The sequence below is a fragment of the Thermobia domestica genome, chromosome 13 (assembly GCF_964235325.1).
Source record: "Thermobia domestica chromosome 13, izTheDome1.hap1.1, whole genome shotgun sequence".
NCBI lineage: Eukaryota > Metazoa > Arthropoda > Insecta > Zygentoma > Lepismatidae > Thermobia > Thermobia domestica.
The window spans coordinates 88,707,230-88,734,986 of record NC_137466.1 but is presented as its reverse complement, the minus strand read 5'-3'; the positions used below and the strand labels follow the sequence as shown (position 1 = coordinate 88,734,986).

Genomic DNA, 27,757 nt, shown 5'->3' with positions numbered 1-27,757 from the left:
ATTGTACACAACTGAAAAAAAAAACTTACTCAATTTACTGTTATCTGAATTAACATTATCATGTAATTGAGTACCACATTCATTGGTGCAGTTTGTATTAGATTATCTTTTCTGCAGTACACGAAAGTGTAACTGAGAAATTACTTCCGACGCAAAAATCCAATTGATGCTGAGCACCTCTAAAAATATCCAGTTGGTGATTAAACCTTGGAGCACCAGTGTAGTCGGCACCAATGCCTAGTGTATCCAGTAGCGGCTCGTGAGGGAAATCAGATACGTAAAAATTAAAATTTTCAGGGAAGATATAGCTTACGAATATACTAGTTTTTTTATTCAACTTTCTAAAGATCTCTTCCCTTTAGCTTGAAGTGAAAAAAAATTGTTTATTTATCTATTTGTTTACCGATATTACTTCTTTCAAGAGCTGCCACTGAGTGCATCTCATATTCTTCAGTTTCTCTTGTATCTGAAGCACTAGCAAGCTGTGAAGTAAAGGTTTTGTAGTAGACTTGGATTAAAATATGAAAACGTATGAAGTATAATAGCCTACGTACATGCACGTCGCGACTTAAAATACACCGATGATTTAAAATGGAATGAAACTTACAGTTTCGTAAATCTACATCCTTTTCCTGCATATTTCTGAAAGTGTTTATAAAAAATCGTACTCTGTTCTATATAAATTATTTTACCAGCTGACGTAAACCAAAACAAGTCGATAAATTATGAAGCTGCAAAGTTGTTCACAAGACTATCAGAAGAGAAAAGAGGGAAGACAAAAACGAGTGGATAAGAACAAAAAATATTAAGTAATAATAATAATAATAATAAAAAGCAAGAGAAGCAAAAGGAAAGTGTTTTTATCTTCGTTGGCTTCTTGCAGCAGCAGGTTGTAGGTTTCAGCAGATGACGGACGCGTGTCTAGTATAACTGAATGCAGTCGCGTGCGCCAACTGTCTTCCCTCAGGCTGCAATACCACAGCGAGTAGATTACTCCCCTTACCACTTTTTTTTTTTTTTTTTTAATCCGAAGGAGTAGAGAAAAAACAAAAACAAAAAATGTTATTGCTATTTAGCAGTATTACGTTAGTTCTTGCGAATGGAACATTTTTTCTTTCCTTTCTTCGAAAGGTATACATAGCTCAAGATGATGTAAACGCCACTGCAACATCAGATTTTATTTAACCATTTTATGTAGGGTACACTAAGCACAAACTTTTTTTTTTTTTTTGTGTGTGTGTGTGTGTAAGCTCAAATATTACAAGGTTAACCCTTACTAAATCAGCACAGTGTTTCCTTTTCTTTTTATTAACATTACCTTGGAAAAATATGTAAATCTATACAAAAATATAATAGATCCGGTATTTATAGCTTAAACTACATCATTCAAAAGTAAATATTTTAAAGTAAGGAATCACTAAATAAAACAAAATTCTTTATATCATGTATAGACATCATCATACATAATTTCAAAATCTGAAATCTTTAGATTAACGTTCCACGATTATGAACTGCAGGATAACAATTCAAACACAATGCTGTCCACCACAATCGAATTACGAGCTCTTCGAACCAGAAGACACAAGTTTCAATACACATCAGTGACGGTGGAAGATGAAAACCTTTGCCCGTGCTGAATTTCACAAAAAGCAAGGTTTTGTTCATCGGATAGGAAGCAAACTCCATTGCACCTTGTAATCCCTCCCCCTCCCCCTCTTCAATACACACAGTGTAAATTTAACTTGTAGACTAGTGAGTTACACGAAAGAGAATCTTATTTTTAAAAAGTGGCATTATCAAATAAAAATTGACCATTATCACAATATGTATATTCAAGATGAAAAATACTCATTCACTAGTCGTCGTACTTAGTTGTCTGCACTGAAATTTATATAATAAGCTTTCTTCTTGACTAATGTAAGCTCCTCAACAATAGTACTGAGTTATTTCAAACTCCCTCGAGATTTTTGTGGGAATGAAGAAGCATCAAGTAGTTTTAGTCTATGGTGGGTCACGGTATTCCGAAGATAAAATTTCATTCTTCATAGAGCCGAAAATATTTTTTTTCTGTTGTCACTGATGTCATAGGAACTGTAAGGTAAAGCATTGTTAGTTTATGAACTTCCGAAAACAAATGAGTTATCTCCTTTCGTTCAATAAGACAACCAGAACTTGAACACACCTTCAATGATGTTTAAAGGATCATTTTTGCTTCTGTGAAGCGAGAAAAGCATCTTTAACTGTGCTTTTAAGTTATCAAAATGTATGTTCTTTGAATACAGAGAAAATATAGTCCTCAAATCCTCTGATCATGGTGTTTAAAACCAAATCATAGACTTCAAAGTATTTTTTCACGGTAGAGTTCATTCGGTGCTGAACATGACCAGTGTCGTATTTTGCTGTATTATGTTTTTTTCGGGATTCTTCTCTGCCGTGGTAATGTAGAACTCAAATTTTCTGCGTTCTCCAAAACTTTATCATTAACTTCAATGAAGTCGTGAAGTTTCGACTGAAAGGAATGCTTTGTACTTCTGCTCGTATATTCATCACTTCGGCTTCCACACTGATATTACTCTTCTGTAATTGTTTGGAACAATGTTTTGTCAAGGAAAATGTGATAATATATGCTATTACACACGTACTTGTTATTGCTATGAGTGACGTTAGAAATAATAAGAAGGTATTTCACCAACAAGACAGATCTATAATTTTTTATTTTCTCCATTTTCTTTTTCTCAAAGCAGGAGGTTCTCTAATCGACTTAAACAAAGTGCAGGAGAGAAGAGCAGAAGCTTGTGGAGTAGGCAAGAGCTTTGTTCAACTATATTTGATTCTAAGGTGTCGAAAAATCAAGTTTCTTTCTTTCTTTTTCATTTCTGTGTCGTGTTTAACAGGGTTGGGTGAGGATCACAGAAGCAACAAAGCTATTCATGTCCCTATTATTTAACTCTAGTTTATTTGACAGATTGTTGTCTCTACAGTGTTTCTGTGGTAGTTGAGAGAGGAAGAAGGAAAACTATTGGGAGCTAGGGATGATGGATGAAAAACAAAAGCAACAAACTTATTTTTATTATTACATCGTTGTCAATAATTGATTCCACGGAAAAACTGAGTGGTCATTCATTACTTAATTTCTATTATAATTTTTAATACATTGTGATGTTTTTTAAAAATTGATACTTTCCTAAATATTGACCAGGGCTATAGCCCGGGTGGTTTCGCCGCCTGTGATACACATAGTGTAACTTCAGATCATATGACTAGAAGAATTTTTGCTTTCAATGACTGGAAAATTTCTACCATCTCCCACGATACATTTCGTCTGGTTGCTCCATTTAGATCTTCTATTAGCAATGTACTGAATTTCGCTGCAACATGCAATATCCTTCCTTGCCTCAACAAGAGAATCCACAGAATGGCTATGTTTATCGGGGAGGATGACGTGCAAATATTTGAATTTCAAATAATCGTTGCTGCTCGTATTTTCCTAAACAATGATACTAAAACTCAGTCAAGAACTGTATGAAACTACAAGCTATTGAAATATTCTTTCCATATTTTCAGAACTGGTCACCACCAGTCCATTACTAATGACTCGAACCCGGATTTTGTTTATCCACAAATTACGGGGGAAAATTTCTTAAAAACTACCGCATTATTTTTTGAAAATAGTATTTCATTAGGTATACTTTTTACAATACATAAAAAAAAATGACTAACCTCTATCATGGACCCCCGCAGTGGGGGATAATTGCTCCCTCTATATTTTCGAGATCCGTATGGCAAAACATTTATGTAATGTGCATAAATAATTACTGTATAGTATTAAATGCATCAAAGTTTGTGTCTTCGGAATTTCGCTCTTGTGTCGGTCTCGGTTGTCCCACACTCCCATCACATTTAGAAAAAAAAAAAGCGTTTCTGGCCCCAATTGATTCATCTTATTAATTTATTTACTTTAGTCAGTAGCAGTGCAATAACCCCGATGGATGACCAAAAGATAATGTGCCAGTGTAAGGAGAATTGATGAGCTACCTAAAAGAGAGAAGAAGCTGACTCTCGTCAAGAAATTGCAATGGGACTGGCGGAGTGCTGATCAACATACTCACACTTCAAATCGCCAGATGCTCTGTTTAAGCTCTTTGGGGCTTGGTGTCAGTAACCAATGTTGCTTTGATATCAAAATATTTGCAATCACTTGAAAACAGTTACTTCTCAAAACATTTTATACAAGTTGATATTTTAAAATGAATGTTTCTTCGTAGTTCATCTTTATGGCTATATAATAAGTGAATCTACAGTTTAAAGCGGAATCCCTAATCAAAACAATGCTTTTAAATTTCAACGCTCTCCTACCGGGAATAGAACCTGGGGTTTCATGCACTAAAGGCAGACGACAGACATTTTCTTTTCGGCCCAATCAGAACATCCGTTTCCATTATCTTCTATTTTTTTTCTTTTTCTATTTAATTCAATACTACACTAAGATCTTTTAATTCAATACTAAGATTTGGGTAAGTAGGATAGTTTGCCTGGGAGACTTACTTCTGACAACTGAAAGAACCTTACCTGTGCTAAGGAAGGAAAGAGGTTGTACGGAGCGCCTGGCTCCCCTCTAGTTACACCTTTGACTAGAAGGATCAAACTGGCTGGTGGTATTTCAGAAGAGCCTCACAAAACTACAATAGTAACTTTTTAGAGCACAAACAAAACAGCAGGGACAAGGAATTGCGACTCAAAGGAAGAATTTGTTGGTATTTGTGGAATGTGTCTTTATTCCATTGAGTCCCTTCATTTAAAAACGCAAATCAATTGAAATTCCTCACTGGAAAGAAATAAGAGAAATCGGAATGAACTTGACAGTATTGTTTGCACACATTGAGTACGTCACAGCCTAGTTCTACCTTCGAACTTTGACATGTTTCTCTAGCTCTCGGAAACTGGTATCTTCTAGTAGATTGGTACATTTACTTTTATTTCTGAAAGTTTCAACAATTCACAGAAAAAAAAACGAATATACGATTTTTTAAATCAACCCTTATTTTCTCCAGGACACAGGATTTTGTAAATTTAAACACCCCAAGGATCAAAAGTGTTAATGGGAACAATCAATAATAGACTGGTTGGTTGATTTGGAGTTTAGCATCCCTTTTCTGAACCGAAGCTATATAAGACGTGGACCTACAGGTTAACGTGAGAGATCTGAAACACATGAGCTCATACTAGGAATCGAATAATGAACAAAAAGTTCTGCAATATTATTAGAACATAATTGAAAAAATGTCTAAAGACATACATCAATTGATAATCTCACGAAAGAGAACAAAATGGCAAATTTCATAGTAAGTTCTCATGCGTAGTTTTCCAGCAAATAGACAAAAATGATTTTTAAATACGAAAATTTATAGTATACCAGAACCACGCCACCTATTAACCACGTGTTATACATAAATATACCTCCTTCAAGCCTTTCATCATTACATTACCAATTCGACAGTGCACACTATCGTTAATCATATATAATTAACATAAAATTATCATTAACTTTTGAACTTTACTTTTTGTTAATTATGTAATGTACGCATAATATGAATCGAATGCTATAATAATTGTGCTCATATCACAAAACGTATCTCATTCGTAAGTAAACATTTTTGATTTGAAAATTAGTAGGAAAAAGTCGGATACAGCAAACATCCACGTTAGCTTCGGACAGACCACATATGCTATTGTACTTAATCATTATTATTATTATTATTATTATTATTATTATTATTACTTTATTGTACAGTTAAAAGGATGAGGCATTCAGTTTGAGATTAGACATTACTTCCAGGATCACCCATTATGGATAACCTGATTTCTATCAGTATCCATTCGCTACTTATATTCAAAAACTAGGCCAACCTTAATTACTTCCACTATAAATCAAGAATAATGCCTCTTCAATCAGGAATATTTCCATGACAAGCTGAAAATAAGATTCAAGAAAAGGAGCAAATAAAAGCTAGTGATACTTTATTTAAAGTCAAAAGATGAAAGAGAAATAAACGAGATGTTTATTCACCACCAAGCTCTATGTATTGCATATGCAGGGAGCCCAAACTAAAAGAACGCACATCACCATGAGATATACGAATATAAAAACGATGGAAAAAAGCTGAATACTAAACGACAGAAGAAGTCCGCTGATTGGTAGAAGAGGCTTCAAAGAAGAAGGAAAGGCGAAAGAAGAGGAAAAGAATTACTTCTGTTGATGGAAAGTTAATTCAGAACCGTGGTCTTCTGTGCTTTTTGACACTGAAGAATAGCTCTATTAATACCCAGGAAATCTTCGAAGCCATTCAACCAAACCAGTAAAGTAGAATACTATCCACTGTACATGCAATATACCTATCTTAAAAGTTTCGATATGTCGAAACCGGCGGATGTGGACCGTGTGCGATATTGAGAAGGTTAAGCATTGGAGGATCTCAACATTTCCAGCAGTTGATTCAGTGATGAGTCCAGTTTCTTGAAGGCGGGCGACAGAAAATCATTTTTCTCTCGGGAGGTTGCTTTCCTTATACCAGAAAGGATAGTTTTATATACTTCACCAACATTATAATACATGTCAGGGGCGTAGTCAAGTAGTCAACGGGCTGTATACATACCAAAACACTGCCAAAATATTGGACATAATAGTTCCAAAACGTTTCAAGCAATAGGAACAAATTATATCTCGTAGGAAAAGTAACACTATGGGCTTTCCAATGATATATTGCACTTGTCTTTACTACATACTGCAGCGAAATAATGTAACAGAGTTCAAGTTATAACATCTGTTCGCTGCTGTTTAGTTGTAATAAGATAAATTCAAAACTCATTGAGTGTCGGAAATAATTCAAATCAATTGTATTTTTTTCAATTGCCTTTTACGGAAATATATATACTTTTTAAATGCTTATTAGAAATAAGAAACTGTTCAGGATCATCAGAGAATTGTTTGGGGGTAGATTAAATTTCTTTTAAACGTTTGCAGGTGGAATCCTTCTATTCAATTAATATAATTCCGCTACTGTCATCAATAGTTTCAGAATAAGACTCTAAACAAAGATTCCTGCTGGAAAGATTTTTTCTCATTCTTAAAATTTATTTTCTTAACTTTTTGTTGACTACTCTAAATTGTTGTTTCATTCATTAAGTTATTAGCTCTTATTTTTTTTAAAGTAAAACTTTATTTCTGCTACCGAATTACCGTATAACGATTACTATTTATGCAAAGTAAATTTAAATTCCTTATCCCTGCTAGATATGGTACAAGTATTTTTTTTTTATTTCTTGACTATCAATAATTTCTTGACTGAATTTATCACCAATCAGAATTAATTTATTTTTGGATTTCTATTCTTTTTCAAAATTTAAGTTTAATTATGTCAGGTCGAGCCCCGTGGCCTTGACTTCAGCTTCCCATGATCTAGCTTGCTATCGCATCGGCATCATGCTTTGGAACATATAATATGAAATTTACATTAAATTCATTCAGATCTGGCGAACTCGAGCGTAATGTATATCATTATGGTAACTAACACATTCATATACACAGGAATCGAGATCAAATTTACCTTAACATACATTTAACCACGCCCATCTTTACAAGATAAGTGATTCTATGTTAGCTGATTACTGTTGGACATTCTTGAGAAAATGATCACCAACACAATATAGAGTACATGTAAAGTGAATGTGCTTTTACTGAATTTCCTTAGAGGGAAATAACAAAGTAAGTACACAGATACGCTAAAGTAGCGTCTTCATTATTCGATTATAAAAGAATCGATAAAGTTTTTACTTCGCTCTTTTTTTTATTTTTTTAAAGTCTAGAAGCATTGTAGAACACATTACGTATGGTTTTACGTCTTTCTGCGCTTGAGACATAGGAGATGACCAGTGGCGAAGCGTAATACCACAAGTAGGGTAGGCCCGAAAAAACAATAACACAAATAACATTTAAAGTCTCATAAAATGTCTAAAATTACAGTCAGAATTCTATTTTCCTTATTGAGTTAAACAAAGAAAACTACCAAATCTATTTATTTTAAAGAACTTTCTTAAATGTATTTCTAACACTGTTTAGTGTTAGTGTACACTGTTTAACAAGAATGAATATATAAGCAAAAGTAGACGGAGAGTAGTCTGTTCTATTATTATTATTATTCAGCAAATATTTACATGAGCTCCAACAGTGTGCAACACTGAACCACTATACTTCACTGTTATGTTTAATGATAATAGTGCATTTTAAATCTGTGTGAACTTGCATATAATGCTGTTTTAAACAACACATTTTTGCTGTTGGTAACAACACTGCTTCACCTATAGCAACACTGTGCAACTGTTATATTGATTACTTTAACGGTTTCCAAGATATTTAGTTTATACATGCATAATTCCATGATATATATATTCAAATTTATTTATATTCAAATTTTGAAGCCCCGTAGCTCCTATCCTTCTGGTCCATAGCACCTTAAATTTTGCTTATTTTCACATTTCATGATGCTCTGTGGCAATCAAATTTGAGCGACAACTTGTGGGACCTTCTCGTGTCAGCACAGAATTCGCGGTTTTCAGAAAAGTGGAAAACAATTAACTTTACCAATACTGTTCAGCATACTTTTTTCATTTGAACTTTTCAATCGATTGTATAAAAATCATTCGAATACATTTGTATTAATATACTTATTAACACTGTAATTTAAAACAGACAAAAAAAGTAACAGTAAAAAAAAAAAAAAAAAAAAGCTTCATTTCTACTACATAATATTATTTCACAATGCACTGGAATTCAAGCACGCATTCGATTTCAAGACCATATATTTTCAGCACCAAGGCCTAGATCTACTGTTTAACGTACGACTGACTATATAGGTATATTCACGTTTGTTAACTATATAGGTATATTCACGAAGAAACTCCAAGATGTGTGTGAAGTTCCGCAAGTCTAGCGGGAACTGAATTTATTAAACCCGCCGCGAGTGCTACCCGACTTAAATCTACCCTAAATGACTTGACAATTTACTATTCTCTGCTTATTCGAATTCTATGACTATTTATTTGAATTAGGAATATAACACTCATATATTTGTCTGTAGTTTCCATGCTTGTTTTCAGAGATAAATCAATTTTAAATGCAGTTCAAGAATATTCATTCATGTCCCAAATAATGGCGGAAAAAGAAAGTTACGCATCAACCAGTGTTATTAAATTCCGAAAGTGTAAAGTGCATTATGGAAGTATTTTTCAACTCATAATAATTTCTATATAAGCATCACAAATGAAAAAATGTTCCAAATATCTATTGAGGAATCCCTCTCGTCCTTGAAACGTGTCTTATGTTTCAGCTTTTTTTTTTTTTTTTCCTGGCTAGAAGCAGAACAAATCCGCCCCATCTTGTTCGCTTGTAGCGCGCATCAGAATAGAGCTTAGATGTTCCATCATATTTCCTCTTCTCCATTCTACCGCAAAGATTTTTCAGTCACGCTAAAAATGTTATTACATTGTATCCCAGGGCAGACGTTTAAAAGACTTTTCTATGAGGCAGGCGAACGCCAGAAAGAGTCAAGCCACAACACCAATCGTGACTTATGCTGTTGCCAAACCTAAACTCAGTATTAAAATTACGAAAATCTTCTTCGGTGGTTCCTCATTCGTACACAGGAATAAATGTTCATATATTTAAAAAATATATATATATTTTCTTCCTATGAATTAGGGAAGCACGTGACTTTCTTACATTATGGAGCCGCTCGTTTCTAATACTTGAAGAATTTTGTGGAGATCTTAAATGTGAGAAGGAATAAAAATAGCTTCGAAAAAGAATATAGCGTTTTATCGGTCACTGAGTGAACTCAACGAAACAGCCAAACAGCATCATTTCAGGTTTTGTTTCAGAGAGGGACAAGATTCTCCACCGATACAAATGAAATGAAATATTTCAGTTTCACGTCCCATGATTATGCCCTTTAGGCTAAGGAAGACGATGATTAAAGCAACTGAACGACGATGGAAGATGGTGGAATAAGGAAGTCGGAGGAAACGGAAATAGTCCGAGAAAAGCCACGGAGACGATGTTGTCCACCACTCTTTACTGATACAAGAGTATTTATTAGTACCGTATATTACTACATACAATTGATTATAAAACATGTATTATTCACACTTAGAAGTGGGTAACTGTCCTCTGCCCTCTCCAGATGACGCCCTTCAAACAACCTCAACAAATATTGTACTGTACAAAACTAAAATGTTTGACTTCCTCATGGCTATATGATTAGAGTACGCATCTTCCGCACGGGAGACCAGGGTTCGATTCCCGAAGAGAATTCATGTGGTTCGGATCCCAAGTTTAGCTGTTCGTTCACGTCTCATACGGCCTCAGTGCTGCACGAGATGTTAAACTTCAGATCAGTCACTCACTCAGAACTGAAATGTTAGCCTAATGTTAAAAAAAGGGAGATGAAAAAAACCCGGAGACGTTCGAAATGTACAAATAGTGACTCGAAAAACGAATTCGTACAGTACAATTTCAGTGATATCGTCCATACCGAGGGTGTAAAGTAGTTAATTAAATTATGCACATTAGTTTACACATATTCAGTGGCGTATTTAGGGGGGCTTCCGGGCCTAAGCCCCCCCCCCCGAAAGTTAGCGAAGCTCCCCGAAACAAAATCGTAAATACGTCATTGCATGTAGCTATAAATATATTAACGTTTGTATTTTCAACTAAAAGCTACTCTCTCCCTGTAACAAAAAATAAAAATAATATACTTCTAAAATACATGGCAAAAGTATTCGTACAGCTGATAGATTCACGAAAATAATAATAGAATACTAATGTGAGGAATAATAATTTTAAAATAATCATAATAAAATAATGTCACTTTTTTAAGTTATTAACACTTTGAAAGGAAAAGGTCGTTTGGTTCACTGTTGCTTTAGCATTTCTAAAGCAGTGGTTCTTAAACTTTCCGATAACGCGGACCCCGTGTTCATTCGGAAAGTAATCTGCGGACCCCCTTGCAATGCTATCTTTGAAATTTCACATGGTATTAAAATATATACTAATTAGAATTACCACTGACAAGAAAACGATCAAGAAAAATAATGTAATAAGTAATTTATCCTAAAGATACATACACGATTGTTTCCTAGTGAACGAAATTTCAATTGCACAGTAACTTTCAAGATTGATTTTTTTTTTTTTTTAAGGAAATCCACTTGATAAACAATGTTCTTAAATGTGAGGTCACTAATGTGACGAATAAAATTCTTTTTTTTTTTTTTTTTTTTTTTTTCATAATTGCATTGAAATCTGGAATAAGTTTTGTCATCATCAATCTTACGTCCGATTCCACATTAAGACGCAAAGAGCAGAAAAGATCTGCTCACCTAAGTAAGTGGTAGGGAAGGCATCAAATGTTGCAGTGCCTTTTTAGAGCACACACGCAACCAAAAGCTACAAAGTTCATTTCTTTGAAAACGTTTTACCATGAAGTATCGCAAGATATTTGGTCTAGGAATTAATTCGTGCGGTTGGTACGCACACATTGAAGCTGTAGTACAAACACAAAATACATAAATACTTTAAGAAAAATATTGTCCATCGCTAGCCACCACTTTCGCCCATCTGTCAGGCAATGTACGGATTCCGTGGCGAAAGAAGTCCTCATCCTTGGAAGCGATCCAGTCAGAGACCCATGTTTCGATATCTTCTGAAGAAGTAAACCGCTGTCCAATCAAATCGTTGTTCATGCAATCGAACAAGTAGTAATCCGAAGGAGCAACGTCTGGTGAATACGGCGGGTGGGGTAAAACTTCCCATCCGACATTTTCTAAATAGGTTTTGACCGGTTTTGCGACATGTGGGCGAGCGTTATCATGTTGAACAATAAGTTTATCATGTTGTTCTCCCATTCTGGTCGTGTTCTGGCCAGAGCTTGCTTCAAACGCATTAATTGTCGTCGATAACGTTCTCCATTCATAGTTTCACCCGGTTGCAGCAGCTCATAGTACACCACACCTTTCATATCCCACCATATGCACAGCATAACCTTTGCACAGTGAATATCTCGTTTTGGTTGTGATGGACCTGGTTCACCTGGTTTCACCCAGGCCTTTTTTCGTTTAGGGTTCTCGTAATGGATCCACTTCTCATCACCCGTAATAATTCGATGCAGAAACCACTTTCTGCTCTGTCGTTGAAGCAGTAATTCGCAAATGGTTTTTCGTCTTTCAACGTCTGTGTCTTTCAATTCATGTGGAACCCAATGTGACATCTTTTGAATCATTCCCATGGCTTTCAAGCGTTTGGAGACTGTCGTTTGATCAACGCCTAATGCTGCTGCAAGTTGTTCCTGCGTTTGACACGAATCCTGCTCGAGCAATGCTGTCAATTCTTCGTCTTGAAATTTTTTTGGCTGTCCAGCTCGCTCTTGGTCTGCCAAGCCGAAATCACCACTTATAAACCGTGCAAACCACTTCTGACACGTTCGCTCAGCTAGAGCATGGTCACCATACACTTCCACCAAAATACGATGACTTTCAGTCGCACTTTTCTGCATGTTAAAGTAATGCAGCAGGACACCCCGCCAAAACACTTTATCAGGCACAAATTGCGCCATGTTCACTTAACTACAAACTGGTGTTGTTGACGCTTTAATCCACTGCCCTATACTACGAACGATACGCGATGACAGGGGTTTGCAACACATGTGTGGATACACGGAACTGTGGGACGCTCCGTTCGTTGCGCCATCTCTTGTCCACCCGCACGAATTAATTCCTAGACCAAATAGTTTCAACAGCTGTTCTTGTTCTGTGTTAGAGAGATCCATACCTTGAATGTCATGGATTTCTACATTAGTGAAAGGATTTTCAATCCAACCATTACCAGGTTTGGGACAGGGAAATATTCTCGAAAACTTGCAGCTAATGCTTTCAAGTGTCCAACAAGTGTTTTCTGCATTTCAGCAGAGAGTTTTTCACCTGAAGAATCAATGATATCCTTGAGCACTGGAAATGATGAATAGTTATTGTTTTGTACTCGTACTGGCCACAGCTCCAGTTTCTTAATCTTAAAAATACTTCTTGAATAACAGCTTGAATAACTTCCATTTTATTACAACACATTTCAATTTTTAGGCGTCGCGGACCCTCTAGCTGGGTCACGCGGACCCCACTTTGAGAACCACTGTTCTAAAGCCTTGGAAGGAAAATCGCTGTAACTGTAAGTGAAACAGCCAATTTTTCCGATCTGCTTTGTCAGAAAAAAACTAAGTACTTCCCATAAATGTTCTGGAAGATTTGTCTCGTGATAGCAGGTGTTTGTGAAGTTATTTGGGTGCATTCATAAGCACCCATATCTTGCTTATGCATCGCTTGCAATGTCTTTGCTTCATTATCGTGCAAAAATATTAAATAATTATTGAGGTCTGCTTTTGCAGACTCTGTCGCAGATTGTTCTTCAGCTCATTTGGTTTATTATTGCTTCTACGAATCACAAATTCCGAGCTCCAAGAGCACTTGATGTCCCCTAAACAAGCCCATAGTTCCCCAGGCGAGCACACTATGTAGTGAAGTGGGAAGAAAGGACTGGGGAAAGAAGGGTCTTGGGACCTGTGTTAGGCACCATCCCGGTATTTACCTTGTATCAATAAGGAACACCTAGGAGAAACCACTCAAGATCCCCGGCCTATAAAAGCTGTTAGTTACATATTTCCGATCGAATCTCCCCGCAAAAGAAGAAAAGAGACTGATTCGGACATTGAGAAAATATCTTATTTGGATGAGATATAAAGTTTGGTAGAAGACAAAAGAATCGGAAGAAAATTTAGTTGAAGAGTGCTTCTATACACAGTGTCTGTAGTGTATAGAAAGAAGCTTCCAGAGCAGTGGTTCTCAAAGTGGGACCAGCGATGCCTAAAATTTAAAATGTAATGTAATACAATGGAATCACAGCTGTTATGCAAGAAGTATTTTTAAGAGCTGTGGGCAGCACAAGTAAAAAAAACAATGACTATTCATTATTTCCAGTGTTCACGGATTTCATTGATCCTTCAGGTGAAAAACTCTCTGCTGAAATATACAAAACACTTGTAGGACACTTGGAAGCATTAGCTGCAAGTTTTCGAGAATATTTCCCTGTCCCACAACCTGGTAATGGTTGGATTGAAAATCCTTTCACTAATGTAGAAATCCATGACATACAAGGTATGAATCTCTCTAACACAGAACAAGAACAGCTATTGGAACTATCCTGCGATACTTCATGGAAAAACGTTTTCAAAGAAAATTAACCTCGTAGCTTTTGATTGCGTGTGCGCTGTGAGTATGAAGAGTTGTCTAAAAAGGCACTGCAACATTTGATACCTTTCCCTACCACTTACTTAGGTGAGCAGATCTTTTCTGCTCTTTGCATTATTAAAACCTTAAAGCGAAATAGTCTTAACGTGGAATCGGACGTAAGATTGATTATGATAAAACTTATTCTAGATTTCAATGCAATTATGGAAAAACACAAAGAATTTTGTTCGTCACATTAGTGACCCCACATTTAAGAACATTATTTATCAAGTGGATTTCCTTTTATTAAAAAAAAAAAAAAAAAAAAAAAAAAACTTGAAAGTTCTGTATTTTTAATTGAAATTTCGTTCACTAGAAAACAATCATGTATCTTTAGGATAAATTACTTATTGCATTACTTTTCTTGATCTTTTTCTTTTTGTCATCGGTAATTCTAATTAGTATATTTTTAATACCATGTGAAATTTCACAGATAGCATTGCAAGGGGGTCCGCAGATCACTGCGAATGAACAGAGGGTCCGCGTTATCGGAAAGTTTGAGAACCACTGCTCTAGAGTTTCAACAAGGGACCTACCAATCATGGTTTTTGATGAATTTGACAGTTTATTACATACAGTAAATAACCTCATCCTACCAACGGTCGACAACAATTATAAAACAAAGCTATGTAAGTACTGAATTAAGATCGAAGCTAGACATTTCAACGTTGGCCTGGTTTGTCTTCAACATCTCACGCATGCTTGTGGATGTACTGTTAGATCACGTTGTCCTCGAGAGCAAGATATACCCGGTGCTTCCCATATGCGTCGGCTGGTCACCTTCTGTGTATAATCTTTGGATGACTCATATGGGCCTAACCTCCGCCAACACCTACCTGAAAACGGAGTCAACATTCTCTCACAGCCTTCGTGGACGCCCACACTCCGTCCCAGATGTCTCTTTCCTTCTATTCATTCTTCCAGCAATTAATAAAATACTTCTCTTCCCGCTTTTCATGACCTGGAAAACAATATCACATGAGATAATTACTATACGAACTACGTAAAAATGACGTGATTTCTTGTATTGTACATTGTGTTCTTTCCCTACAGATATATACCCACACCGGCCCCAGTCATCACGTCCACAGAGGAAAAAATCTGGGATGTAAACCTGCACTCTCCATAAAACAGGTTGTGTATTTTACTCTTTTATAATTCTACAATTTCTAAGGAACACATGGACATGATTCATATGAAAAACATACTGCAAATGAAACATGTAAATGTATACTGTAAGATTATTTGCTCAAGTATGCATAATTTTGGTAATATATGGACATAAGTATTTGTATTTATTTGACCATACATAAGAGAACAATTTCCTGTGCAGATAACGATTGCCAACATTTTATTCTACCGTATTTAACCCAACCACAATGACTTTGTTACTGGGAAAGTTAGACACTAAAGTTGAAAATATAATTAAAAGTCTTTACACAATTAAATACAGAAGAAATTGTAATTTATTAACTAACCATATGCAAATTCAATGTTGGGTCAGGCTACAAATTCCAGATTTTAATGTATCTGACAAAGTAATTCTAGCTGGGTATACTATGATTTTCAGCATTTTTTTTTTTTTTTTCGTACGTGAAGTGAACTAAGTCTAATTTCAAAGAAGAGTACACTGCAATTCATTTAATACCGCAAACTAATCTTTTTCGTTGTAAAATTATAGCTCAAAGAACGACAACGTTATATTCAGTCTACAATTATGACATCAACTGCACACATTAAAATCCAAAAATACAGCTAAAAGACCAGTGGTGGATCTAGAAGGTTAAAACTAGGGATGGAAAGGGGCAGTAAGAACCCAGACTATGATAGGTATATCATGAGTTTACTATAAACTTTCAAAAATATATAAATAAAAGCTTAAATTATTGTTGTCATTCAAAAAACTACGGGCCAGGACCCTCTGGCTCCGGGTTATGTCCGCCCTAAAAAGACTTAAGTATAAGCTTATCATGAACGTAGTGTAATGTACAACATATGCGAAATACTGAATATTCGTAGGTACTATACGCCCAACGCAGTGTAGGTCCACATTCAAATAACCTGCCACCATCAAGGTAGGAATGTTTATTGCATAACTTACGTTTCCTGGCAAACTAACACAATGCCGGACTCAACATCATTAAAATATTGAATGTTGTAAAGACATTTCCTTAATTGTAGAATCCACGACAGAAAAACAAATCAAGAAAATATTTTTTTTAAAAAAAAAAGCAAAAATGTCCATTTTTTTCTACAAAATCAGCTTTTTTATGGGAAAAACTACATTCTCCTCCACCCAAACCTGATAAAAACTTCTTTAAAAAAAATCCTATACAGGTACAGCCTATCGAAACGTAGTGATGTGTATGTCATGAAAGAATAAAGCCTTGTCCTCACATCTCCCGTGGGTTACATTAGCCTATTCGAATGAAGAGAGGGGACATCCTTACGTTTACCTATCACAACAGAATTAACAAAATTAGTATTTAGGAATTCTACAGAACTATTAAGAAAAGAAGTCTAAAAATCAGATTCCAAATACCAATCGACACATCTCAATGAGCCTGACCAAAATGACATGTTTCGAGGTAAAATCGTACTAGAAGTTATCGACCAGAATTTTTATGGCGCTAAAAGATATGTTTTTTGTTGCCAATAATACTTTTACGGTTTTTATTCTATTATTGTTTGTCTCCTCCTAATAGTCACATACTCCTAACATATACGCACGTACTACTTATGACAAAAAAAAAAAAAAAAAAAGCTTGTAAGTCTCTGAAACGGAACTATGTAATCGAGAGAAGATTATTATCTACATAAAGATTTCAATGAAACTAAAAACTGCAGGTGTAATAATTTGAACATGGTGGTTTCCAGTTTTAAACTGTATTAAAATTATGTTAATATTACGGCTGAAATCCTAATCATTCATCTTATTGAACATTTTATTAAACTGTTTTGTACCCGTTTAGCTTTTTATTAACATATTAATGTTTAAAGTTTACTTTTTGAAAGGTTACTTACAAATAATATCTGAGGCTATTTCGTCGCATTCAATACATAAGGGCGTAACTTACATTTTTGGGGATTTTGAGATTTTCAATTCTTCCGATAGATGTCGATCGTGTCTAGCTGCTGGGAAATTTTTGTGGCTGTACGGCGAACCGTTCAGCTGTGGGGGGTCATTTTCAAAGCATAAGGGCTTAAATGACACGTACGCCCTTCTGTATTAAATGATCTGAGTACACAGTAATATGGCCTGGCGCTCATATGCCACAATACGTACCGCATTTTTTGGTCTCTATATTTAAATGATGTAAATGCCGCCATGGATTGTTTACGATTCTTGTTTGGGATTTGTTTAGGGGTTTGATTGTTAAAAGAGACTTGGTTAGTGACGTACGTTGGATGTCAGTGACAAAGCTTGACGCGTCGCGATGCAGAAAGGTCTTATAGATGGAACTACTGCTTCAGAGTTGCGAGGTAGGGATGTTGGGACAGGAAACAATCGAAGTTGTGAAATCACACATAACATCAATACCCCGGGTCGAATCCCATTACTGCCGAGCTTCTACATCCCAAGTTTATTACATAGTCCGTGGACTCTCTCTCTTGAAATTGTACGATCTCTACAAACTTTACTGTGAAGAAAAGGGTCTGGATAAAACGCGTATAATTGGTCTCACGTCTTACTGGAAGCTATTGAAAGAGATGAATGCGAAAATTCACAAACCGAAAAAATATCAGTGTAAAGTATGTGTCAAGTTTAGTAAGTTGTCCGAAGATGATAAAAGAGCAGAACTGCAAAATTAAGAGGAGCACAAACAAAAGAAGGATGAAGCAAGGGAAGAAAAGAGACTAGACAAGGAGAATGTATTGAAAGATAGAACTCATAAGGTGATTTGTTTTGATCTTCAGCAAGTGTTAACAACTCCGTCCTGCAAAACCGGAGTTGTGTATTACGCGAGAAAACAAAACGTTTATAATCTTACTATTTACGATATTTTTACTCACGAGGGCTACTGTTATTTTGGAGACGAAACAAAGGCAAAGAGTGGCCCAGATGAAATTGCATCATGTGTTCTTAAATACGCGAATTATCAACACAAGTTGAACACGTGACCATGTATTCCGACTGCTGCGGAGGACAAAATTTAAACAAGAAATTCGCATCAATGTGTATATGCGGTGAGTAGTACTCATATAAAAACGATTGATCATAAATTTCATGAGCCGGGACATGCGGAATTGGAAGTTGATTCCATGCATATTACCATTGAGCATGCGAAAAAAAATGTAGATGTGTTCGTTCCAACAGAGTGGTTAACTGTTGCTCGAATGTCGCGCAGAAAGCCGTTTCCATACGAGGTACACTCGATGATAATAGATGATTTCTTTGACTTCGAGGAAGCACGAAAAACTTTTCTACCATGCAGCAAAGATCGAAAAGGCAATGAAATTGGATGGCAAAAATTGCGATGGATAAGTTCACCCAAGACGACTTCGGTGACAGTTTTGTTCAAAACCCGAATGAGAGATGATTTTTCCAGATTTTCGGTACACAAAGCTTCCCCGAGAAGCTGTACACTAAACCAGCCTACACGGTTACTCCGGTATTCTTCTGTTCGACCTATTTCTAAGCAAAAGAAGAAAGACTTGGAAAATTTGTGCGATATACGAGTAATACCACGAGACTACTACGCATACTTCCAAAATCTACAAAGTGATGAAAATGTCGAAGATTTTGTTGAGGTCCATTGTTAAAAGGACTATCTTTTGTGTCAATACAGCCATAACGCTTACCTAAGAACATATTTTTTATATTCTATAATGTGTAGCCAAAGTTACATTTTTCATACAAAAATATTATATACAACATAATAAACACTCTTATAATTATAACAAAAGAAAAAACATTAACTGTAGTATCAATAGTCTTGTGTACAAAACTATAAACTATGTGAAAAATAAAGTTACTAAAACATACGCCATTATTGTTATTTCAGAACTAGAATTTAACATATGTCTGTTCACAGCATAAGGGCGTAAGTTAAAAACTTCGCAATTTTATCAAGATATACGAACAGCTGGTAAGTCAAATCTACACGGAAAGGAACATTTGTCCCTCACCGATAAGCGTCCAAAAAATTAAAGCTTTCCTGAAAATAGTCAAAAAGTTATGTTAACTTGAACATACTACAAAATCTTCTTTCGCTTCTCCTGTAAAATTTTGAAAATGTTAGTTACGCCCTTATGTATTGAAAGCGACGATTTATTGTATCATATATACACTTGGCCTGGACAGTGTCACTTTCAGATTGAACTACTTTGTGATTTCTTTTTTTTTTTCTTTCTTTTCTTTCTTTCAAGTCTATCTACTACAGTGTGCGAAAAGTAATGTCCGTTAAGTTTCTAAAAAGTTGAATGGGAATCGTACTTACATAAAATGCCACTCTTTTGACTTATTTTTCGGAAAAATTTACTTATGTCTTATGCTTAACATCAAACATTAAAACGGTAACTATGCTTAAAAGTTCGAAATGGAAAAACAATAAAATAAAATAAATAAATGACGACGCAAAGTCTCAAAACACTTTGTAAAATAAGAAATTCAGAGTATTTTCTTTTTTGATTCTAGATACAAGACACAGAATATACTACCACGATGCAAAACAAGTAATCTCTTAAGAGTGTTTCTTCGTACCTCATCTAGTTTTCACATTTTTCAAAATGTCAGCATTCTACGAAAAATCTTACAATTTCTCTGCTCAGTTCACAGTACTCACTACTTGTTACACTGACAAGAGTTTCTGATTTCTGAGACGCCGTTTCTTATTGAACAGTTCGTAGCCAAGGATCATGGTGTCCAATGTCGGCGAAACTTATTTTAATGGAGGAACAATACATTTTATGCAGAGTGTTTGTAATGATTCTCTCCGGGATTTGAGATGTTTGTAGCTCAGAGACAAGCTCCCCAACAGGAGAGGGAAGAATGTTATTGAGATGAGTAAATGACCAAGTTTTTAATCTAGTATAAAATTGTTTAGTACAGTACTTAGCTCTGGTGCAATAGGTTCCAGGTTTGAATCCATGCCATGTGTGTTTGTTGTGGACAACATCGTGTCCGTGGAATTTTTCGGGGTTCTCCCGTTTCCCTCTACATTCTCATTTCATAATTTCTTTCATAATTATTCGTATCCTTCAGTCTAAAATGCATAACCTCGTATCGCTAAATTAAGAATATTTCCTTTCATGTCCATTTTAAAACAAATATACTTAAATTTGGGTTTATGACAATCTACCCGGTAACAAATAAATAAAGGGAACTTTCAGAATGTAGGTATAATAAACTAAGGTTAACTTGCAATATAGCATATAAACTATACCACTATCAGAGAAAAATCTATAAATATGCAGACATTATTTCGGTCCTCCTACACAGCACTAATACAATCTGTGCTATTTTCTACGAATTAATATATAAGCCTCGCTGACAGATAATAGGGCAATAAATTGGAAATGAGGTCAACGTAGCAATGATGTTAGGGACCTGCCAGTTGCTATAATATTTATAAATATAATACACCTGAAATTATATTTAGTAATTCTACAACAAATAGCTGAATAATGCTGGAAGAACAAGTAAAAACTACAGACGGAAGATTCTCCTTACGACTGATTTCTATCTGAAGGACGCTTTGCTATAGTTTGACTGTATTTTTTTTTTTTTTTTTTACAAAAAAACATCACATCACCTTCAGCAGTCACTAGTTACCGATCGACAACCGTCTGATGCGACGCATGTGATGGAGAAGAGAAGGATACCAATTGAAAAACAAGTTGCTTTGAAATTCGTCACGTACTTTATAAATCGTGGGGTCACGGCCAAGGTTAGACAAGCCCTTGATCCCGGGAAAGCAAACGTATGGGAATGTGAGAGCATATCGGTCGTGGAAATCTGTTTAGAAATATGGAGACAGGAGAGGGGAGAGCAGGGAATACGAGTGCCTTTTGGTTGATTATGCGTAATGACAACGATGACGTTGGGTTGTCGAACTTGTGACAATCATTCATTTACATACAATAATCTTTTTTTCTTTCCTAGCTCATAAGGGCATTTCTTGAGAAGTTAAGTAGTTTTCACTATCATTCACACTGAAATCTACCATGCTCTGTCACAAACATCGTTATCTATATAATACCTTCCTCAAATTAATACAGGTAAAACGAAATGCAGGTTGCAGGCGAACTTATATTTTTATTTAGTATTATTTATTTATTATTTTGAATACTACTAAAATATCGGTAAACACTCAATTTCTGTAACAACTAGAATGCCATATGAATTAAGAAATGAACTCCGATCCGAGATATAAACAGCATTGGCACCAAATGCGCTGCCACGAATCACCCAGCTGAACGTGCGCCATGTGTCCTACCAAAGAACTAGAACTAGCAAGTTATAAAGGCAGAGAGTTTATCCAAATTGTAGAATTTCCATTACCAGTATATCAATGAAATAAAAATCATTCGCTATCAAACTCAACTAAAATATTATTACGTAAAATTCAGAAATAATGTTTCCTTTAGCAAGTCTCGTTTTCTCCTGCTCGCCAAAGCCAATTAAAATTAGGACTGCCAGATTTTTCAGAAAAAAGGAATATTTTACGACTTTCAGAAGAAAAGAAAAGAAAGATATGTTTTTTTTAATGTATATATAAAAAACATATATCGTTTCAGATAGTAACGTAGAATAATTTTACTTGGAAACTGGAGGAATTTCATTAAAAATACATGCAGCATATATAACACAAAAAGTCTACCGTACTACAATTCCCGGTGGGAGCTTATGTGGCTCGGATCTCATTAAGCTGTAGACCCTCGTCTCATTCTCACAGCCTCAATGCTGAAAGGGACGCTACACTCAAATCTAACTAATCAAGTATATTACAGAAATCTCTGTTGTCCTTTAATTGTATTTTAATGAAAACTTAGCATTTATTTAAGTATTCCACTCTTTATCATCTACTAAGTACTAGCAATCCCACATTCTTTTTTATACGTTCAAATGATCCATGCAGTACATATCGAAATTCACAACCACTTGTAGTTCTGATTTAGTTAATTCGCAGTAGCTTCTGTTCACGTCGTCAGTGTTTACAGGCAACTATGCTAAAATCAAATTATTCTTATAAATAAATAAGGTTGGGGTGCCGGTTATAGGAGATATACATGCAACGTGTTCCATTTTCTCTCTCATCTTAATTTTTAATCATCATATGTTAACTGCTGACCTGAATACGAAACCTACTAAAGAAATCCTTTGAAGACTGCGTTCTGAATCCAAGCGACACTAGACATTTAGTACGCGCCAGGCACCTTCCCGAGGTCCATAGACTAGAAACCTTTTTCAATTTAGAACTAATCCATAAAAGTACTACAACAAGCATCTTCTTCAAATGCTACAATCAACTAGATTATATTAGGATTCCCAACTACGGGTTAACTCATTCCGAGACAAATAGGCCTACTTGACGATAGGATTGTGAATACTCATTTACAGTATATCGGAGTGATTAAGAACCGAGAAACATCAGTTACCAGACAGATTTGTAAATAAATAAATAAATAAATAAAACTTTATATTTCAAGTTAAAGCTAAATTTCTAAACATTACATAATTAGTTTTATCGCTGTTAACATACATTTATATTTTCATAATTTCCAGGTTTGTGTTTTCTATTTTATAGCACCTAACTATATGAGACACATACATTTATGAAATTAAATTTTGCAAAAGTACAATTATCATCTCTCGCTCTCTCTCTCTCACACACACACACAAAGAAATAGTTACGGTATATACCACTGAAAAAACATACCACACAAATGTTCAGGGTCGTACCTACTGAAATCTAAAAACATAAAAATAAAATTTTGGTTCTGCTAAAAATATGCAATCAAATCTATTATTATTTCGAATGTCTTCTTTTGAAAGGGTTTCCATTGCAAAGAAGAAATGAAACTCCATGAACATCACGGAGAAGACAAGGCCATCAAATTTTTTTCTTACAACCACGATTTGTCATTGTTACCTCAATTAAATTTTTAAATCGACATTTTGCCTGAGACCTGGGATTACAATAGTTACATTTTATTTATTTATTTATATTATTACTATTTGTAACCAACGTACAGTCTATTCATTATTCAGGAAACGGAAGAATTAAATTCAGGGATTTTAACCATCTCGGTGAAGAAAAAATACCTCCGGGACAAAATATGGAATTCCTGGTTAATGCCTCCCAAATCGAGAAAGTTGGAAATCCTAAAATGTGTACATAAAATAATAGATACTTGACAATACCATACGGAGAATTTCAAAAAAACTTCTGAAGTACAAAATATTGGTTCCATATGTTGACCAAACTGCATGCATTTCATACAGATTTCTTCTACTGCTTATATTTTCTCACCAGCAACAAGGTACTGCGATCCTGAATTACTTGTATACACCCTTCGCTTCACACAACTGAAATTACTTAAGTAGTATTTATCTATACGTGAAAGATAGTTCTTGTACATAAATACAAATTACAAGGATAAACTTAAAATGTATAATATTCTTAATTTTACTGTAAATCGCTGCATTGTCGCCTACGAACACTAAATTTCTCATGAGAGCTTCTCTGTGGCTGAATGATTAACAAGACGTCCTTTGGAGTGAGGCGACCTGAGTTCGATTATCAGTCAAGTTCTTATAGGTTAAATCTAACTTATGATGTAGACCCATGCTTAACGTTAAAAAAACGTTTAAAAAATGTGCAACAAATTCCCTTTAAAAATGCGCAACAAATTCCTCACGCGGTTTCAGTAAAGATACTTCAGTACAACACATATTGGAAGGTTTGGTTTCAAAATCGTAGATTCAATGAATGAATACATAAATCAATCCCCATTTTCTTTATTTCACCACTTTATCATATTTCTTTTAATGCATGAATAACTACAAGATGCATAAATGCATTAGACTGGTTAGTTGACCAGAGATTTCAGCAAACCAGTCAATATGTAAACCCATTTAATGGATGAAGCACGAATGAAAGAACTCTTGAGATGCAAAACATGGGCGATACATATAGGAAAAATGCACATATACTGCATTCAGTGTGGGAGGGGGCGGGCAGTCCAGTCTTGCTCGCTTTGCTTCTGTTGACCGTATCTACAAGAGTCAAGGCCAGCGAGAGCCAACAAAGGCAAAGTGCACCATCACACCTCGCCGCCATACGAGCAAATTTATCCAGTTTGCAATTTCAAATCTTAAATTCAATATTCATCAGACTTCAACAAATGCAACCAATAAATGCTATCCGAGCATGATTTTCATTAATTAAAAAATCATATCTTAGCAAGTTTAGTTTAGAGTATACACCACTAATACAATATTATGAAAGAGCGAATTTTCACGTGCTTCACACAATACGTTAAACATATAAACAGGTGGAAACGCATTTAAAAACATCCAATAGTAATTTATCGATTTGATCCAAAGTTGGTGCTACTGTTACCAAATCTCAACTAAAGGATACATGACTTTTTTTTTTTTTTTTTTTTTTAATCTCAGCGTCGATTAGAGAAAACACTCTTTCAATGGCTGATGCCTGAAATTGCAAAATAAAACCGACAAAGTTTAAAAAGTTCAATGTATGTTGTAATGTTACTGTTACACACCAGAAATTGTGAACTATAAGTGGGAACACTGGGAAATTGATCAAAAGTATCCATACATTTATGGTCACACCTTTACTGTGAAGATACCTAAGACAAGGAATAATTGCATCAAACCTTAACTGTCTGTAACATTTTCGAGTTCAATTCATCGGAAACACTCATTTTTTTCAAATGTTTTATCCATTTTTCTGGATAATACATGCACAACAATCTACTATTTCTGAAATTGTACGAGGGTCACTACTAAAGTTTTGAGATACGAGTTGTTGTGACACAGTATTTGAATTTCAACAATTGCGTTCGGTAGTGGTATCCAAAGCAAAGAAGCGAAGCAAGTTTCAACTCGCCTCGCTTATCGGCGTGGCCGTATCGCCTTCACTTGTTTGTTGATGTGAGCAGTATTCGGCTGTCTAGAATGGAGCTCGAAAGGGAACATTTTCGGGCAATGATCCTTTACGATTTCAAAAGTGGTTTGAACGAGACACAAAGCCTTGACCGTTTGCAGGGGGCATTTGGGCACCTTGCTCCTTCCCGTGCTACAATTTTTCGGTGGTTTGGTGAATTCAGAAGAGGCCGGACATCGCTTAAAGATGAAGAGAGAGCTGGACGTCCGGCAACAGTTGTGTCAGATGAAAACATTGCCGCTGTGGAACAAATGATTCGAGAAAATCCTCGAACAACTTTCAAGGACATTGAATCTACAGTGAACATTGGATCGCCAGCAGTAACAAAAATTCTTCATGATCATCTTCGGCTCAGGAAGGTTTCATCTCGTTGGGTGCCACACACTTTGACTCAACAGCAGAACCGCAAACGTGTGGAATGGTGTGAAGAAATGCTTGCAAGATTTGATGGAGGCAACTCTCGACGCGTCTCTGACATTGCTACTGGTGATGAGACTTGGATCTATCAATTTGACCCTGAAAATAAACGCCAGTCTATAGTTTGGATCTTTCCAGACGAAAATCCACCCACGAAAGTGAAGCGACCGCGAAGTGTGGGGAAGAAGATGGTCGCAACTTTCTTCTCCAAATCTGGCCATGTTGCAACTGTTCCATTTGAAGAACAAAGGACTGTTACTGCTCAGTGGTACACCACTGTTTGTCTAACAAAAATGTTCCAGAAGCTTCGGGAACGGCGTCCAAGAACTGGATTGCGTGGGATCCTGCTTTATCATGACAACGCGTCCGCACACACGGCCAACATTACAATTCAGTTTTTTGAATCTACGGAGGTCAAACTTATGACTCATCCGCCGTATAGCCCTGACCTGGCCCCGTGTGATTTTTTTCTGTTCCCCAGGATCAAAGATCGCATGCCTGGGAAGAGATTTTGCAGCCCTGAAGAAGCTGTAGTGGCTTACGAGAATGAACTTTCAACATTTGAAGAAAAAGACTGACAACACTGCTTCCAAAAGTGATTTTCGAGGATGCAAAAGTGTGTACAGTGTAATGGTGAATACTTTGAGAAAATGTAAGTGTTAAATTGATTTTAAGTATGTAAGTTATTTCACATCTCAAAACTTTCGTAGTGACCCTCGTATTACATTCATTTTTGAATCCATTTACCGATAATGATTTCAATGACTTCTAATTTTAGGAGAACAAATTTATTTTCTAACCTGCCTTACAGACTATTCAATCCCGAAACTAGCAAGTCTGTTGACTTATACGGTACAATAGAATTCCTTTCAATTTCTATAGCGAAAAATTTCTTGTCAAAATCATGTGTTAGAATGAACAGATTTAGTTCCGGGAATTCATTCTCAAAGAAAGAAAGATCTTCATAATATGACACTGTTTAACAATTACTGTTATTTCTTGTAATTTTTAAAGACAAAGTACAAAAACAAATATAAATTGATTAAAGGCCGGACAATTAAAAAATAGCATGCCGCACATGGTGAAAAGTTATAAAATGCAGGATATGTTCAGCAAGGCGGACGGATGGCAAGTCTAGTTACTATGGTACACAAGAAGGAGTTAGCGATCCCAACTTGGCGCCCGTATGTTACCCCGAAAATGTTACATAGGATGTGAATAACATATAACATTCGTCTCACCAGCAACGGGGCAACAGTAGCTCAGTGGTAGAGTGTTCACCTCTGGTGCACGGAGTCCCTGGTTCGATCCTAACTCGCGTCAAGTGAACTTTGTGGTGGACAAACACCGTGTGCGTGGGTTTCCTCGGGGTTCTCCGGTTTCCTCCCACTTTCTTCATTCCACCATTTCATTCATTTCTTATCATCACCGTTTCCTTTAGCCTAGCATAAGCGTGGGACGTAAAACTTAAGATTCCATTTAATTTCTTTTCGTCTCACCAGCACGTGTAACCGCCTCAAGTGGATCTAACAAATAAAGGTACATGCAGTATATTTGTTATTAGTGTATATTTAGTCTAGTATTTGAAGTAATTTCTTTTGGTTCAAGAAATAAGAAAAAAAAATCATTTAAGCTTCTGCAGACATTTTAAATAGACCACCCCATACTCAAATGAATGATCAATTGCACAGTCGACTGCTTTTCATATATATTTGAAGCCTATTTCTACTGATTTTCTCTTCAAATATAATTTTCAATTTTGACAAAAATATGACGTCTCAAAGTTGTATCAATTACATGACAAACTGTTCCCAACTTCAAGC

The 27,757-nt window shown here is 35.6% G+C and overlaps 1 long non-coding RNA gene across 1 annotated transcript in view; it reads right to left on the bottom strand.

Moving 5' to 3' along the window:
* The window catches only part of LOC145669232 (uncharacterized), a 123,808-nt gene that overhangs the window by 8,995 nt on the left and 87,056 nt on the right, over positions 1 to 27,757 (bottom strand). Inside the window, exon 2 of the long non-coding RNA XR_014128171.1 lies at positions 15,219 to 15,343. This is a non-coding gene — a long non-coding RNA (uncharacterized LOC145669232). The remainder of the gene's footprint in view (positions 1 to 15,218; positions 15,344 to 27,757) is intronic.